This window comes from Castor canadensis, chromosome 9 (genome assembly GCF_047511655.1).
Source record: "Castor canadensis chromosome 9, mCasCan1.hap1v2, whole genome shotgun sequence".
Classification (NCBI taxonomy): domain Eukaryota; kingdom Metazoa; phylum Chordata; class Mammalia; order Rodentia; family Castoridae; genus Castor; species Castor canadensis.
In genome coordinates, this window is record NC_133394.1 from 132,117,136 (window position 1) to 132,135,560 (window position 18,425).

An 18,425-nucleotide genomic window follows, 5' to 3' on the forward strand; every position below is an offset into this window, starting at 1 on the left:
AATGGTATGAAGAGTCTTAAGGTTTTTTTTACGTATCCATCCCCTTAGACAATCTGATCAAAGTTATATACATTCTCTTGGTACAATCACACACAAATACACACACAGACACAAACACAACTTATTTTGGAGACCATTTGTAGGAATCCTTGGAACATTCCCTTCTTATCAATGACTTTTCTAAAAATCTAAATAACCAGACTAAGAACCATTAGTTTGAGTATGTGACTGTTTTTTCCTTAATTCTAATATTATGTTTGAAAAAGTGTTTTATATTTAGAAAAACTAAGTTCTCTCAAAGTGAATAAATTAATATTAATTATGTTGGTGTATGAGCCAATTTCAGAACAAAAAATGTCAAAAGGATTGCATGATTAAAATATAAAAATGAGGAAAATGGGTTAAGGAAATATAATAGAAGGAACATATGCAAAAATGCAAAATATCACATGGTTTGGAGTGCTGTAAAGACAAAATTAACATCTAAACTGGGTTTTGAAAGTGAGAGGGGGGCTAATGCCATTTTTATTTACAATGGTAAAAAAGTAGATTTGTGTCCTATGAAACAGGAATAATATGGTATGATGTATTTTTAAAAGATCATTTTGCATGTTATTTTGGAAATTAACTGTTAGGAAGTCAATGAGAAGACTATTTCAAGAAATACTGTTTAATGAAGGTTTTAAACTGGGTGGTAGCAGTGTGAATGTGATGAGAAATGATAGTTTCTAGATAAAGCAGAACTGAATTATTTGCTTATATTTAGAAGTGTGTATGAGAGAAACAGAATGGTATGAAGATAACATATTCTTCCACTTGGAAAATGTGATCTCTAGCCAATAATTCATATTAGTGATGGCTCATCTATAACAGGCAGTATCCTTCAAGTGATAACAAAATATACCAGCATCAACTCTGATACAGCAAGTACCTCAAAGACAAAATGAAATGAATACTGGACCAATAATGTAAAATTAAATATGGTCATATAATTCATCCAATAACTCACACAATATGACTGAAGGCAAGACAATATACTTCTGCATATTCCAGAATGGAATATACAAATTTTCATCTTTTTAAGAATTTAATTAATCTTTAGATGATTCAATGTAAATCAGAAGAGAGTTTATTTTTTCTCTTATCAGATAAATTATCTCACACTTCTTTGGAGGTCAGCTGGAACATATAGCATCAGCACCAGCTTATGGCAAACTATTACCCTTAACCTTTTCATGAAAAGAGATACAAGGGAAAAAATACTGTTGCCTAGAAACATTGAAAAATGTTCAGAGTAGACTGAGTGAGAACAGTCTGTCTCACTACAAGTAAATAATTGATGGTCTGATATTTTATGATCTGCTGAGAAATGCAGATCATGTATATGCAAGATTGCCCTCCACAAATTCCATTCACCTCATCAGTTCTTCCCTATTTATAGTGTTGGTGAAAACCATCATAGTTATATTTGGAAGTGATACCTAAAAATTCTGTGAATTATTTCAATGAGGAATTATTTTTGAGGTATCACAAGACATGGCTAACATTATTATCATTTAGTAAAGAAAAACATTGTTCTCTCTTTTCCCTATCTTTGTCTTTTTTTTTTTAATATATAACAGGGAAGAGTGCACTACTACAAATTATGCAGTCAAGTTTTCCACATTTGGGGAAATCGCAAGGGTCAGCACATCCGGAGTGCAATGTATAAGCCTTGCCCTGGGAAAACCACCTTCATGATTATGGTATCTCCCCTGCCAGGTAAGTATCCCTATCTTTGTCTTTAAATAACTGCTTCTTCCATCTATCCATAGAGACTTCAATTTAGTTTTCAAATTTCATAGTCAAAATCCTGAAAGAGATTTGCAATCCTCTTTTCTAATCATTTTTAGCTAGACAAAACAAAAATGAGAAAAATCTGTTATACAGAAAAATATATATACAGAAGAAAATAGAAAATTATTTAAGGACATCAAACCATTGTCTATTCTGCTATTCTATTTAACATAAAAGGTTTAGAAAATATATTTGCCTTAATATTCACTGTAGTCTTCTATTTAGTTTGCTTTGTTGAGACGAAATTGAGAAAGTTGGATTAAAAATGCTAATATTTTTTAAATCTACACTTTGAATGATACTAAATGCCTTACAGCAGCAAGAAAGTTGAGCACCTAAATAGAAATACAATATTCCATTATGGCAACATGTGAAAATATAGATAGGTTATCTGTGGAATTTCAGGGATTCTGATCATGTTTCTACAATGCACTTGCTTTTCTGTGCTAAGAACTCTTCTTTTTTTCTTTCTTTTTCTTTTATTATTCATATGTGCATACAAGGCTTGGTTCATTTCTCCCCCCTGCCCCCACCCCCTACCTTACCACCCACTCCACCCCCTCCCTCTCCCCTCCACCCCCTCAATACCCAGCAGAAACTATTTTGCCCTTATTTCTAATTTTGTTGTAGAGAGAGTATAAGCAATAACAGGAAGGGACAGGGTTTTTGCTGGTTGAGATAAGGATAGCTATACAGGGCATTGACTCACATTGATTTCCTGTGTGTGGGTATTACCTTCTAGGTTCTTTTTGATACAACCTTTTCTCTAGTACCTGTTCCCCTTTTCCTATTGGCCTCAGTTGCTTTTAAAGTATCTGCTTTAGTTTAGCTCTCAGAAGATTTGTAAACTCAGTGTCTTTCATGATAATAGTGTTTCAGCTTTTTTATTGTCATATTTAGCACACTCAGTATCTACTTTTTCCAATCATGGTATAGACAGTAACGTATTTTGGAGCATACAATTTTTGTAAACTTGAAGTCTTTCCTATATTCTATAGAAATACATACACAAAACAAAGTGTTTAGTTTTTAATCAAAGGTGAAAGCATGCATAATAAAGCTTTTGTTATTTTCTATTTTCTTTCACTAACTAAAATTTTGATTCTTTCACCCTGTAGAAGCTTATCTATGCATGTACTCATAGCACTTACCTATGCCTCATGGCTGATATCATATTTTGCAATTGAGAAAACAGGAGACTAAACAAGTGTAACCTTTCCTTTGTTCTCCAATTAATTTAGTTACACTTCTGTAACTAAATATGGTTCCTTTTTATAGTCCTCAGGTAGGTAAACTTTTATCCCAATGGTGTGTTATGGATTTAAATGTTCTGCTTTCATAGTGTTAACATTTTCCAAGGATTACAAAGTGTTTGAAAGAAGAAAGAACATGTAAAACAAGCACCAGTCTGTCAAACAAAATTAATTAATGATCATCCTCTTCATGCAATGGCAACATGAATATAAAATCATAATCGTAGTGCTTAGAATAAATGCAGATTTTTGCATATTTTATAATCATTTACAAGAGTAAAAGTTATAAAGATATTTAACACTGTTTATTGTAAGAATGAGTATGAAATTAATTTATCTCATCCCTAGACATACATCAATATCTTTAAGTCAAATAGGTGATATGTATGTTAATCAACACAATAATTATAGCATTTAGTTTTCATAGTTTACTATATAAGATTGTTTCAATTTATCATTTTGCTTAGAATAGAGATTTTTTAAGGAAAACTTATTGTTTCCTTTTCTTTGAAGAACATCCTCAATGAATTAATTGGGTTAAAATGATTTTATAGTCTAGCAATATACTTATTTACTTTTGGTCAAACTTAATAAAAAAAATCGACATTTTGGTGGCGAGTGATGGAAAAAATGAATTAACAATCCCAAAACACTCTATATTAGAAAAATAAAATAGTGAAAGACTTTGGTCAAAAACACGATCTGACTCATATATCTGACTAATAACAGAGAAGACCGTGTCTCCCCATGAATTCCCTTTCTCATTTACTCTTTCTGACACCTTACAAAGAAGACCAAGTGAATCACTATTGACTCACTTATTTTAGATTTCTCAGGATGCCAGAGCCATGCTTAGACATTCAACATATGTGTTTGTTAACATTATGTGTCAATTTTACTAGGCTATATTGCTCAGTTGTTTTTTCAAAAACTAGTCTAGATGTGAATCTAAATATATTTTTCAGATGTGATTGAAATTTAAGTCAATAAACTTTGAATAAAGCAGATTATTTTCCACAATGTGGGTAGGTAGGTCAATGTCTTAAGAGCAAAAACTGAGGCTCACAACAAAGTAAAAATGAATCCTTCTTAAGATACAACTTAGAAATCTTTCCTGAGTTTCCAGGCTGAGAGTTGTAAGTGTACATAGTGTACGTGCCAGTTCATTAAAATAAAATAAATATTCCTTCCTTCCTTCCTTCTTTCCTTCCTTTCTTCCTTTCTTTTTCTCTTTCCTTCTCATTTTATATATCTATATATGAGAGAGAACAGCACATTGAATGGAGCATAGAGCGCATCACAGGTGCAATTTATCACTGGAATGAAGGAAACTCTTGATTCAACAAATGCATATCAACAAATGTGATTCACTGCATTCACAGAATGAGGGATAATCATTATATCAACAGATGCAGAAATGTATTTAATAAAACTCACCCATTTCTTAATGATAAAATCTCTCACAAAATTAAGTATAGACAGAACTTATATCAAAATAATAAAGGCCATATGTGAAAAGCTCACAGCTGTCCTTATGTTCTATGACAAAAAAGAGCATGTAGGTAAAAAGAAGAAATAAATGACATATACATCAGAAAGGAAGGAAATCATCTTTGTTTGCAGATGACATTACCTAATTTTGGACAACTGTAAGGATTCTACAGATAAAACTCATAGAACTGATAAAAAATCACCAGCATTAAAGGATACAAAATCAAAGTATAAAAATCTATAACAAGAGAATTAACAATGAACAAAGAAATTTTAAAAAGCAATCCAATTTGTAATAACTTCAAAAAGAATAAAACACTTAGTATTAAATTTAATGAAGGAGGTGAAATATTTGTACACAACAGACTACAAAATACTTCCAAAAGAAATTAAAGCAGATGCAATTAAATGGAAAGATATCCAAAATTCATGCACTGGAAAAGTTAATACTGTCAGAATGTTTATATTTTTTCCAAATATGTGAAGACTCAATGCAATCCTTATAGAATATCAGTGGAATTTTTATAGCAGTGCAAAAATAAGTCTAAAACACATATGCAGACTCAAGGGGCCAGAAATAAACAAGAAAGCTTGAGTAACACGAACAGAGCTAAAAGCATCACATTTCCTGAGCTCGAGATATAATAAGAAGTTTTAGTACTCAAAAGAGTATAGCACTGGTATATAATTTAAAAATACACTAATGGAGCTGGGTGTTGGTGTCTCACACCTATAATCCTAGCAACTTGAGAAATTGAGATCCTGAGGATCACTGTTTGAAGTCAGTCCCAGGAAACATTTTGGAAGACTCCATTCTAGAAATAACCAGAACAAAATGGACTGGAAGTGTGACTCAAGCAGTAGAGGGCGTGCTTTACAAATATGAAGGCCTGAGTTCAAACTCCAGTCCCCAAAAATAATATACTACTAATGGGACAGAATAGAGAATCTTCAAATAAACCCATCCATGTATGTTCAATAGATCTTTAAGCAGGTTGTTAAGAATGCATAATGGAGAAAGATAGTCTCTTTACCAAATGTTTTTTTGGAAAACTATGTGTTTTCAAGCAAAAGTATGAAAATAGATCATTTTTCACACCTTTCACACACACACACACACACACACACACAGACACAAATCCAAATGAATTAGACAAGTATAAGACCCCAAATCACAAAAGACCTAAGAAAAATATTGAAATGTTTTTAACTTTGGCTATAACAATCATTTTTTGGAAGCTCAGGTAGTAATAGTGAAAATAGAAAAGTGCAGTTGCAAAAACGTAAGAAGCCTCTTCAAAGCAAATGAAACAATGGACAAAATGGAAAGGTGACCTATGGAATATGAGAGTGTTTGCAAAACACTTATCTTTCAAAGGCTTAATATCCATAATGTAGGGGGCTGGACTTGTGGCTCACATTGTAGAATGCCTGCCTAGCATCCATGGAACCCTGAGTTCAAACCTCAGCATTGGCAAAAAACTAAAGCAAAACATAATATATAACAGAGTACTGTAAATCAATAGCAAAAGAAAACCTGTTTTAGAAATAGGCAAAGAGTCTTAATACACGTTTCAATGACCAACAAATGTATGAAAACATGCTCTACATTACTAATCATCAGGGAAATCCAAATCTCAAACCCAATGTGGTATAACTGTTAGTATGTACTTATATTTAAAATAAAAGGATGACAAATGTTGAAAAGAAAGAGCTCGTGTACACTGCTACAGTGAATATGAATCATAGTGAGGAAAACCCTATGGACTTCTTCCAAAAACTAAATATAAAACTGCCATGTGATCCAGCAATCCTACTTCTGGGTAGGATTGATTTAAATATCTGGCAAGAGACCTTGTCTCCCAACATTCATTGTAGCATTATTTACAATTGCCAAAACATAGAAGCAATCTGAAAGCCCATGGATATATGACTAGATAAAGAAAATGTATAGTAATGATTAACCATTGGTTAAGCAATCTGAGAACAGTACTATTAGGTGATTGTGCAAACACCATAAAGTGTACAAATTAAAATGTCTACAATGTTATTAAATGATATAATCTTATTGAACCACTCATATCGCATCAGTCAATAGTTGTCTAAAATAGTGTTATACAGCTCATGATTGCATACATATATATGTTTACCATACTTTCTTTATAGAATCATATATCTGTAGGTTAAGATTATATGTGAATATTATTTCTCCCTACAAAATGAATAGCAGACTATTGCAAAAATATTGATGAAAATGAAACTGGAGACCATGATGGCAAGTAAAATAAGCCAGACACTGATGGACAGAAACAGTATGATACAACTTACAGGATAAGTTTAAAGTAATCAAAATCATAAAACCAGAGAGTACAATGGTACTCTCTGGTACAATGGTACAATGGTACTATGTACAGGTTTGAGGAGGGCTAAAAGGAAATATGTTATTCAAAAAATATAAAGGCTAAATTACATAAGATAAATAAGTCCTAGAATTCTATTATACAGTACAGTGACTATAGTTAGCAATATTGCATACTTAAAAGTTTGATAAGAGGGTAGGTATTGTGCTAAGTGTTATCACAATTGATCATCATCATAACCATGAATAAGCAAGAAGAAACTAAAGCAGTTGACGGATAGACATAGGGCATGAATTATGGCAATGATTTCACCAGTGTATATTTATCTTCAAAATCACCCCCATACATGTTAATTATTTTGTTTATAATAATTTATAATCTTTTGATGGTACTGTAAATTTGAATTCAAGACCTTGTACTTATTAGGTAGGCACTCAATACTTTGATCCTGTTCTCTAGCTTTTTTGCTTTAGTGATGCTTTACAATAGAGTCTTGAGTTTATGCCTACACTAACCTGAACTGGAATTTTCCTTTTTATATTTTCCATGTAGCTGGATGACAGGCAAACACCATCATGCCAGGTTTTTATTGGTTGAGATGGGATCTCATGACCTTTGGCCTAGTCTATCCTTGAGTCACAGTCCTCCCAATCTGCTGAATACTTAAGATTGTAGATGTGACATACTACACATGGCTTTTATTTCTTTCTATTTTATTGTTTTTATATTTACTCACATGTGTATACATTGTTTGGGTCACTTCCCCCCAACCTGGCTTCTAGGCAGAACCTGTTCTGCTCTCTTGTTCTCCAATTTTGCTGAAGAAAACATAAGAGAAAACATAAGAGATAATAAGAAAGACATAGTGCATTTGCTAGTTTGAGATAAAAGTAGCTATACAAAGAGATTCTTAGCATTGCTTCCATGCACTTGTGTATTGCAAACTACATTGATTCTTCTCTAACAGATCTTTTCGCTACTTCCTGGTCCCCTTTCCCTAGTGGCCTCTGCCAGTTTAAGATTACGTTATTCAGTCCTCTACAATGAGCACATTAACCGCATTCAAGTTTTAGTTTTCCTTCCCTTTCCCTATTTCTCCATGTGGATTTTATAGCTTATTTAACATCAAAATCTTCTTGAAATTTATAAATGTGTGAATACCAGTGATTTCAGTCCTAGATTTTTATCCAAGAGAAAACATATGTCTGAAATGACTTGTTCATAAATATTTATTAATGAACGTTTCATTGCAATAGTCCCAAACTAGAAATTACCGAAATGTCCACCAATGGATATATGTATAAGCACAGACTTGTGTACCCATACAACACACATACTTGGAACAGACTAATAAAAAGTAACAGACTCTTGATAGATGCTGCAAATTGATGAATCTCAAAATAGTTATTCTGAGTGAAAAATGTCAAGTTTAAACAAATGCATCCGGCTGGGCATGGGGGCTCATGTCTGTAACCTTAACTATGCAGGAGGTGAAGGATGGATGATTATGGACAGAGACAAACCCAAGCAAAAGCTTGAGATTCCATATGAAAACTAACAAATGTAAAAAATGACTATGGATGTGGTTAAGTGGTAGAGTGCCAGGCCCTACCAAGTTCAAAACCCCAGTACTACAAAAATAAAATGCATCCTATATGATTTTATAAGTGTTAAGTCACTAAAGAACACAAATTCACTGAAAGTGTCAGAAAATGTCACTGACTTCTGGTACCTGTGAGGAGTGGGAATAGATGGGACAAGAGCTACTTGTCCAAAGGGTCACTGGGAGACTTCTGGGTACGATGCCTCACTATTTCTTGATCTTGGAAGTGGTTGTGAAAGTTTAGCCATATATCAAAATTTAATAAATTACATCCTTTACCTATTTCATGGCAATAGAAACTTTTGTATTTGAATTTCATCCATATTTTAAGGCTCACAAATTAAATTCTTTTGATTGGTAGATGGCTTACCTGTGATGCTATAAAAAAATGGTGAACGGTAGTGTTCAGTCTACATGATGGATGTTTAAAGAAAAGGAAATTAAGTTCCTTTACATAATAAAAGAATACTGAGTTTAAAATTGTCCTCAGCTAATAATAATACTGGAGACTAAGTACCTTATGGATTCAGAGGAAAGATTAGGCAAGTAAGTGCTTTTGACAGAGAAGAAGGACTAGTAAATTTTTCTCCCCCAAAGAAGGTAATGGCTGATGAGATAATAATGTGTGATATTCAAAGTGAAAATTTTTCCTCTTTTCTGCAATAAATATCCTCTAGAAACTCTAAACATTTTATTAAAAGTCTATAATCAATGCACAAAAGCAAATAGACATATTTGGGATGACTGCATTTACTACATTATAATGTAATTTTACCAAATTCACAAATTTAACTTACAAACTATTCACCCTTTAACTTATAGCACAATTAGGGAGTTGTTTGTTCCCATTAAATGTCCATGTTAAAGTCATTATCTTCTTGTAAAGTGTGTGAATTTACGGTAAACATAAAGTAGGAAAACTGTCTTGTTATAATTCTCTACGTTTAGTAAAAGTGTTTTAGATGCTAAACATTTTTCTCTTTCCTATCATTACGTTATTTAACTAGAAAGAAATAATTCTGCTTAATTATATAACTGAAATCTGACATATAAAAGTATGAAAAGATAGGTGTCCTGTTGCCTAATGCCTAGATGAATGAATTCACAATCATTCTTTGCTCAGTCACTCCAGTTTTTGATCATTAAGGTGTGCTTTCATTTTCATAGCCACTAAATTTAAATTTTTCCTTTTTCATCTCTTGACCAAATGATTCTTTTAATAGCAGTGAAGCTCACATTACTTAAATTACCATTTCACAGTTAACATTCACCCCAAATTACTTATAATATGTCAAATCTTCACAACTAGGATTATGTTTAAAATGGATTATAGGCAGACAACAGATTCAGGAACTGTCATTCATTTTCTCCGGAGAGCTCATTAACCTTTAAAGGTTTGTACATGATTCCATAATTACCTTGCAATGAGATTTTTATTTCTCTTCTATTTCATCAGGTTGTCCCTTTGTATTGCAGACAATGAGAGTGACATTAACTCTTTGAGCTTGCAAAACAGTTGGCTACACAGAAAAAGCTGCATGTAAAGGAAAATCTATTTCTTTAATAATTATCTATGACTCTAGCTCTCCTTTCAGACATGAAAAGAAGAAACTATTAGGACTTATGCATATAGAGTGATACAAATATGGCTTAAAATAATTAATCATGTATTGTTTTCATGTATCATAATATTTTTTCCAACTACTGTTGGAAACACATTCCTGTTTCATGTTGTTTGTAAACTCCTTCTCACTTATATCTGCACATACAATTTGTCACTTGTCCTCAACTTAGTGCAGATGTCCATACAACAACTGTCTCCTAAATGAAAAGTATTTAAAACACTAACATATATGACTAGTACTTCAGGTGTTTACATACTTTATTTTAGTTGTTAGTGGAAGTCTTATTTTAATTTTTAGGAAATACTTCAAAATACAGAATTCATGAAATAAAACATCCTTAGGAATCATTTCATCAAAAATATTTGAAGATCATTTTTTCCCTCATGTGGCTCCTATTTTCAGAATCACCCAAATTAAGAATACTTTATTATACTAATATCCTCTGCTGTAGTTTGAATATGAGTAGAGATCCCCAAAGTTTCATATGTTGAAGACTTGGTGCTATGGGTGATGCTATGAACCTTTCGGAAGTTTGATCCAGGACTGGGGGGAGGGCATGGATTAAGTGGCAGAGTATTTGCTTAGCATTTACAAAGCCTTGGGTTTAATCCTCAGTGCTGAAAAAGAAAGGATAGAATGGACAAAAAGAAAATAGGTCTGATCCAGGAGGAGGTCCATAGGTCATTGGAGGCATGCCTACAAAGGGGTGACCTATCGTACTCTTCTTTCTGGTTGGAGATGTCATCACTTGCTGCCACACATTTCTGTTATGATTCACTGCTGTCACCTGGGAGTCACTCAACCTTCAACATGTATTTCCAAAACCATGAGCTAAAATAAACCTCTTTACTTCTGAGGTAGCACATGTATTTTTGCTTTAGGGATGTGAAGCTGAAAATATATAACCCTTTCTCTTCCTTTGTGCAAACCTTATCTTCAGAGGAAAATAAACCAGATGTGTATGATAACTGATCTGTACATTCACTTTTTATTCCCCCAGGTCCAAACAAAGTGCTGGGCACAAAACAAGTATGTTATACAACTTCATTGACTCAATTGATCAACATAATAATTCAAGACTAATTTATTAGTAAATCTTGGAATTAAAAACTTATGATATAATGTCCTTTACAGTGGTTCAGGTAGACAGTGGTACACAGAGCTCATGATCAGTACATTAAAGTTCTTAATGAAGAATACAATAATTAGGATCTCCAAGATGGTGGTTAGGGTAGGGAATCAGAAATACTAAGCTCGATTCCAGATATCACCTTGAGACGTTAGCGTTACATTTGGGTAATTCTGATTGCTTCTAGCCAAAATAATAACTGCCACCACATTAGGTTCACATAAAATTCAGACTGACACATAAATCAGCCTTTAATATTTCCTAACAGCTGTGAAAATTCCACATGGCACAACACCAAGGTGTGTCCAGCCCTAAGAAAAAAAAGCCCCGTGGCTGTGTCTTTTTTTTTTTTTTTGGTTCCTCTCCCAACAAGGAGAGAACAGAGCATCAATCAGAATCAAACTCTGTGACATCTTGAACCCCAGCACATGGAAAGCCTCCTCACACTGCGCTGCACTGAGAAAAGCGGCACCATTTCTCCCTGTGGCTAGTTCCAAAGTTGCTTGCATGAATATGCAGAATGAACAGGTGAGCATCACATACCACCTATAACTCCCCTATCTACCGCCCAGGAACATAATTCAGGTCAGCTCCAGATACCAACAAAACTGAATAGCACAAACAGTGAAATGTAATCTGACAACAATGGCAGAGGTAGGGGTGGAACCCTGAACCTGCCCTGTAGAGTGAGGGTGGGGCAAGGAACAGAATTCTAAATGCCAAACTCTCAGTGAATGAATGTGAGTCAAGCAATAATGGTTGAGAGCTGGGGGTAAGGCGACAGGCCAACCTTTCAAAGCAGGTCAAGTGGTGAATCCCAGAGCTGATCTCCTGGGACAGAGGGCAACATTCAAAACTGAATTGACCCACCTTGCTGGGGGAGGAACTGACCAAACAGAGTTGCAGCTGAAGAGGGATGTAGCTGCCACCTGGTGAAAACAATGACATCTCTGACCATCCTGCAGGTACCGGCAGACTTACCTCACCTCCCAATTGCAACTAGCCCTTTGGACAGAAGGAACGAAATGCTCTCACAAGCCAGTCACCTGGTGAGATGATATCAGAGCTCCCAGTTGTACACCAATACCAGGATTGGACACCTAAGGAATAACTCCAGAACTTTTACCAAAAGACTGAACTTGTTGTCCCTATACCTGGTGCTTTTTGGTTGTGTCTTTGTGTGTGCGTGTGTTTTCCTGTATTGTTAAGTTCACTATCACTATTTTCTTATCCTTATCTTACCCCCTCACTTGCTCTCCTTTTCCTGTGCTACAATCCACTGTTCTCCCTCCCAAATACTCTTTCTGCCCCATCTCATCCATTCTCTCCCCATCTTTACCTCCCCCTCCTATCTTCACCAATCTGTCACCACACTATGCTTCCCTCCTACACACTCACAACCCACTGACTCTCTGACTGTATCAACAATACACAATCCCAGCCCCCTGCAATCCCTGACATAAGCACCCTCCAGTACAACAAAAGAAATAAACCCAAACATGCACAAAGGCTACAAAACCCAGCAGCTCCCTGATTTCTTTCCTCACCCACCCACCCCTATTCCTACTCCACACTTTTATTGCCACCTTTTCAAACTTCCTGAATATCTGTATCTAGCCTAATAACTATTACACCATAACTCTTATTATTACTAAGGAGTTTTCTATATAATATGTAAACAATGGGTCTGGCATTGAACCTATGAATTTGTTATTGGTAAATTACATCTCTTGGCTAGGGACAAAAAGAACACATCAATCTAGCTAAAAACCAAGTCAGTCACAACACAAAAATTAAATCAAGTGAAAGAAAATAGACAAAACCACAAATTAGCTTATCAAGAACATAGTTGCACAGCACCAAGGGGAGTGATGGGAAGATGAAAAAGGGATGGAAACCACTCTTCTGAAAAAAAAATGGAGGATTATATGGCAAATGAAGAAACTGGATATCCAGTTCCTGACCCCAACAAACAATGATAAATGTCATTAAGGAGTCCAGTGATGCCCACAAAAAAAAAAAAAAAAAAAAAAGAAATCACTGAGAAATTCATGGAGAGATGCTAGAAATTGTTAACCAAAATGCACAAGATGCATTCAAGAAATTTCACATCAATAATAATAAAGAACATGGGAAGACACTGAAACAAATAAATGAATTCAGAAAGGACTTCAACAAATGTCAAAGTGAAACTATAAAAAGAGAGATATATGAATTAAAGATGACAACACAAAATGTAAAAGAGGAGTTCAACAAACATATAGAAAAACCTTAGAAAAAAAGATTCAAACAGAAATCCTGGAAATAAAATAAACTTTAATTAAGCAAAAACACAGTAGAAGGCCACCCAAGCAGACTAGAACAAGTGGAAGAATCTCAGAGCTTGAAGATAAAATAGAAATTAAAGAAAAAATAGATAAAATTTTCGTCAAAAAACTCAAGAGCTGTGAAAGAACTCAGTGACTCCATCAAAAGACCAAACTTGAGGCTCACAGGCATTGAAGAAGGGGAAGAGATGCAAGCCAAAAGGGTAAGTAAAATATTATCATTAAAACAATAACCATAGAGAAAAGAGAAAAAATATTGAAGGCTATAAGAGAGAAAAACCAAACACCAAACAACATATAAATGTAAACCCATCAAAGTAACAGTAGATTTCACAATGGAAACCTGAAAAGCAAGGAGGGCATGTAGTAACATATTTCAGGCATTGAATGAAAATAACTTCAGCCCTAGGATATTCTATGCAGCAAAACTATCATTCAAAATTGACAGAGCAATAAAAATCATTCAGTATAAACAGAAATTAAAACAATACATGACCACCAAGCCACCACTATGGAAGATTCTATAAGGAATTCTGCACAAAGAAGATGAAAGCAAACAAAACAATGAGAGAACTAGAAGTGTCAAACCACAGGAGAAGAAAAGACAAGTAATCAGAGAATAACAGATTCAGCTGCACACAATCAAATCCATAAACAATAAAAAAGGTAAAAACAATAAAAATGGTGGGAATCACCACATACCTATCAATATTAACACTGAATGTCAATAGACTCAACTTCCCCATCAAAAGACACCATTTGGCAAACTAGATTAAAAAGGAAGATATGAAAATCTGTTGTTTAGAAGAGACCTGTCTTACTGATAAAAATAAACACTGGCTTAAGGTGAAAGACTGGGAGATTTACCAAGCCAATGTTCCCTGAAAACAGGTAAGAGTCACAATAATTATATCAGACAAAGTAGACTTCAAACTTACATTGTCAAATGAGAACAAGAAGGACATTCATACTAATGAAAGAGGCAGAAGATATAACAATTATCAACCTATATGCACCCAACGCCTGTGCATCCAATGTCAGTGCACCCAATTCCATCAAACATACACCAAAGGACTTAAAACCACATATAGAATACAACACGATGGTAGCTGGAGACATTAATCCCTTCTATCAAGAATAGATAGGTCATTTAAAAAAAAAACAACAAAGAAATCCTACAACTAAATGATACCATAAATCAAAAGGACCTAACTGATGTCTATAGAATACTTTCTCCAAGAACAGCACAATGTACATTCTTCTCAGCAACCCATGGAATTTTCTCCAAAATAGATTATATCTTAGGGCACAAAACAAGCCTCAGAAAATATAAGAAAATAGAAATAACTCCATGCATTCTACTTGATTACAATGCATTAAACCTATAATCCAACAATGAAAACAGTAGCCTGAAATATATGAATAATTGGAGATTGAATAACACATTGCTCAGTGATCAGTGGGTCATAGAAGAAATAAGAGAGTAAATCAAAAGTTTCCTGGAAGTTAGTGAAAATGAAAACAATACCTACCAGAACCTTTGGGACACAGCAAAGGCAGTATTAAAAGGAAAGTTTATAGGCATGAGTGCATATAATAAAACAGAAAGATCTCAAATACATGACCTAATGCTACATCTCAAACTCCTAGAAAAACAAGAACAGGCAAAACCCAAATCAAGCAGAAGGAGAGAAATAATAAAAATAAGGGCCAAAATTAATGAAATAGAGAATGAAAAAAATATACAAAGAAGAAGTGAAATAAAAACCTGGTTCATATTTGCCTCTGGCAAATATAACTAAAATGAGTAGGGAAAAGACCCCAATTAGTAAAATCAGAAATGAAGCAGGGGAGATAACAACAAACATCAAGGAAATCCAGAGAATCATCAGAGACTACATCGAGAACCTATATTCCAATAAATTGGAAAATCTGAAGAAATGAATAAATTTCTAGATACTTATGACCATCCAAAATTGAGCCAAGAAGATATTAACCACTAAACAGATCTATGACACGTAATGAAATTGAAGCATCAATAAAGAGTTTTGGAAAAAAAAAGTCCAGGACCTGACTGATTCTCTGCTGAATTCCACCAGACTTTTAAAGAAGAATTAATACCAAAAGTCCTTAAACTTTTCCAAAAAATAGAAAGGGAAGGAACACTGCCTAACTCATTCTATGAAGCCAGTATTGCACTCATCCCATGACAGGACAAGGACATATTCAAAAAGGAGAACTACAGGCCAATCTCTTTAGTGAACACTGATGCAAAAATTCTCAATAAAATAATGGCAAACAATCTAACAACATATCAGAAAGATCATTCACCGTGAATAAGTCTGCTTCTTCCCAGGGATACAGGGGCGATTCAACCCATACAAATAATTAAATGTAATACACCACATCAATAGAACCCTAAAGTTCATTTGGAATCACAAAAGACCACAAATAGCCACGGCAACAGTGAGCAAAAAGAGCAATGCTAGAGGTATCACAATACCTGACTTTAAACTATACTATGGAGCCATAGCCATAAAAACAGCATGGTACTGGCTTAAAAACAGATATGAAGACCAGTGGAACAGAATAGAGGACCTGGATATGAATACATACAGCTATGCCCACCTTATGTTTGACAAGGCACCAAAAATATACAATGGAGAGAAGACAGCCTTTTTAACAAATGTTGCTGGGAAAAGTAGCTCTCTGTCTGCAGAAAACTGAAACTAGATCCCTACCTGTCACCCTGTACTAGAATCACCTCAAAGTGGATTAAGAACCTTAATATCAAACCAAAATCTGTGCTAATATCCAGTTAGTACAGGAAAGTGCAAGGAATACTCTCAAAGCAATAGATATAAGCCAAGTTTCTTTAGTAGAACTCTAGCAGCCCAACAACTAAAAGAAAAAATGGAACAAATGGGACTTCATAAAATTAGAAAGCTTCTGCACAACAAAAGAAATGGTCTCTAAATTGAAGAGAACAGGCACAGAGTGGGAGAAAATATTTGCTAGCTATACTTGAGACAAATGACTGATAACCAGAATATACAGGGAGCTCAAAAAAACTAAACTCCCCCCAAATCAATCAACAATAAAGGAGTAGACAACTGAACTAAACAGAACTTTTTGAAAGAAAGAAGTCCAAATGGCCTAAAAACACATGAAAAAATGTTCACTATCTCTGGCCATAAAGGAAGTACAAATCAAAACCACACTAAGATTTCACCTGACTCTTGTTAGAATGGCTAACATCAAAAACACCACCAACAACAAATGTTGGTGAGGATGTGGGGGAAAAGGAACCCTCATATGCTGCTGGTGGGAATATAAGCTAGTACAACCACTTTGGAAAAAAATATGGAGGCTTCTTAAAAAACTAAACAAAGATCTTCCATATGATCCAGCAATCCCACTCCTAGGAATATACTCCAAGAAATGCAACTCAGTTTATTACAAAGGCACCTGCATACTCATGTTTATTGCATCACTATTCACAATAGCCAAGCTGTAAAAACAATCAATATGCCCTACTACGGAAGAATGGATGAGGAAAATGTGGTATTTATACACAATGGAATTTTGCTCAGCCACAAAAAAGAATGAAATTTTGTCATTCACAAGTAAATGGATGGAACTGGAAAACATTATCTTAAGTAAATTTAGTCAGGCTCAGAATGTCAAAAATGGCATGTTCTCCCTCATATGTGGATTATGGACCTAAAAGAAATGCAGTAATATTATTAGACATGGATCACACATTAAGGGGAGACTGCAGAAGGGAGGAATAGGAAAAACTTGAATGTGGGTGATGTGCTCACTATAGGGGAGCTAATACAGTAATCTTAAACTGGCAGAATCTACTATGGAAAAGAGACTAAGAAGTAGCAAAGAGGTCTGGTAGAGATGAACCAATGTGGGTTGGAATACACAAGTGCATGGTAGCAATGCTAGGAATCTGTCTGTATAGCTATCTTTTCCTCAAACTAGCAAAAATGCTACGTCTTTCTTATTATCTCTTATGTTTTCTCTTCAACAAAATCAGAGAACAAGAGGTTGGAACAGGTTCTGCCCATAAGCAGGGATCGGGAGAGTCGGTGGCCCAAACAATGTGTACACATGTGAGTAAATGTAGAAATGATAAAATAAAAAGAAGCTTCACTTAATGTGATTTCAATAAATTATTCTTGGTATAAACATCTACCATTATCTTGATGCATTAATGGACAGGGTCTCTTTCATCCTTCTACTCCTCTTCCTCCTTTCTCTCCGTACTTCTTACCGGCTTTCCATTTGAGTTTATTGTGCCAAATTCTTCAGAGCCAAACCTTGAATCACTTTTAAAAATTCAATCTTTTCAAACTAATATATTGTTTGTAGCAGTGAAATTCATATTGATGATTTAAGATTAATTTCATATCCTTTGCCAGTCACTGTTCACATTTTATATGTTGTTAACATCAACAGAACAAGAAAACACATTTAGCCTGGGGAATTCTAAAATAATGTCATCATATAGAAAGTTAAAGAAAAGAGCAAAAACATAACTATCAGCAGAAATGCAATTTCCAGGTATTGCATTTTCAGATTCCAAGTGTCGAGTTCTTTGAAACCTTTTGTTTTAGTAAGAACGTCCCTACTACTACCTCATCTCTGATAATGTATGTTTCATATCTTTTGTTTTTCCTTTGGTGGGACTATTGTTTGAACTGATGGCTTCACTCTTGCAAAGAAGCACTCTACCACTTGACCTTCCCCTCCACTCTGCTTCATATCATCCTATTCCATTATAATCATC

At 34.4% G+C, this 18,425-nt stretch overlaps 1 pseudogene; it reads right to left on the bottom strand.

The window, feature by feature from the left end:
- Window positions 1-1,617: 1,617 nt before the first annotated feature.
- LOC141411063 (U1 spliceosomal RNA) lies at window positions 1,618-1,769 on the bottom strand (annotated as a pseudogene).
- Window positions 1,770-18,425: the final 16,656 nt, after the last annotated feature.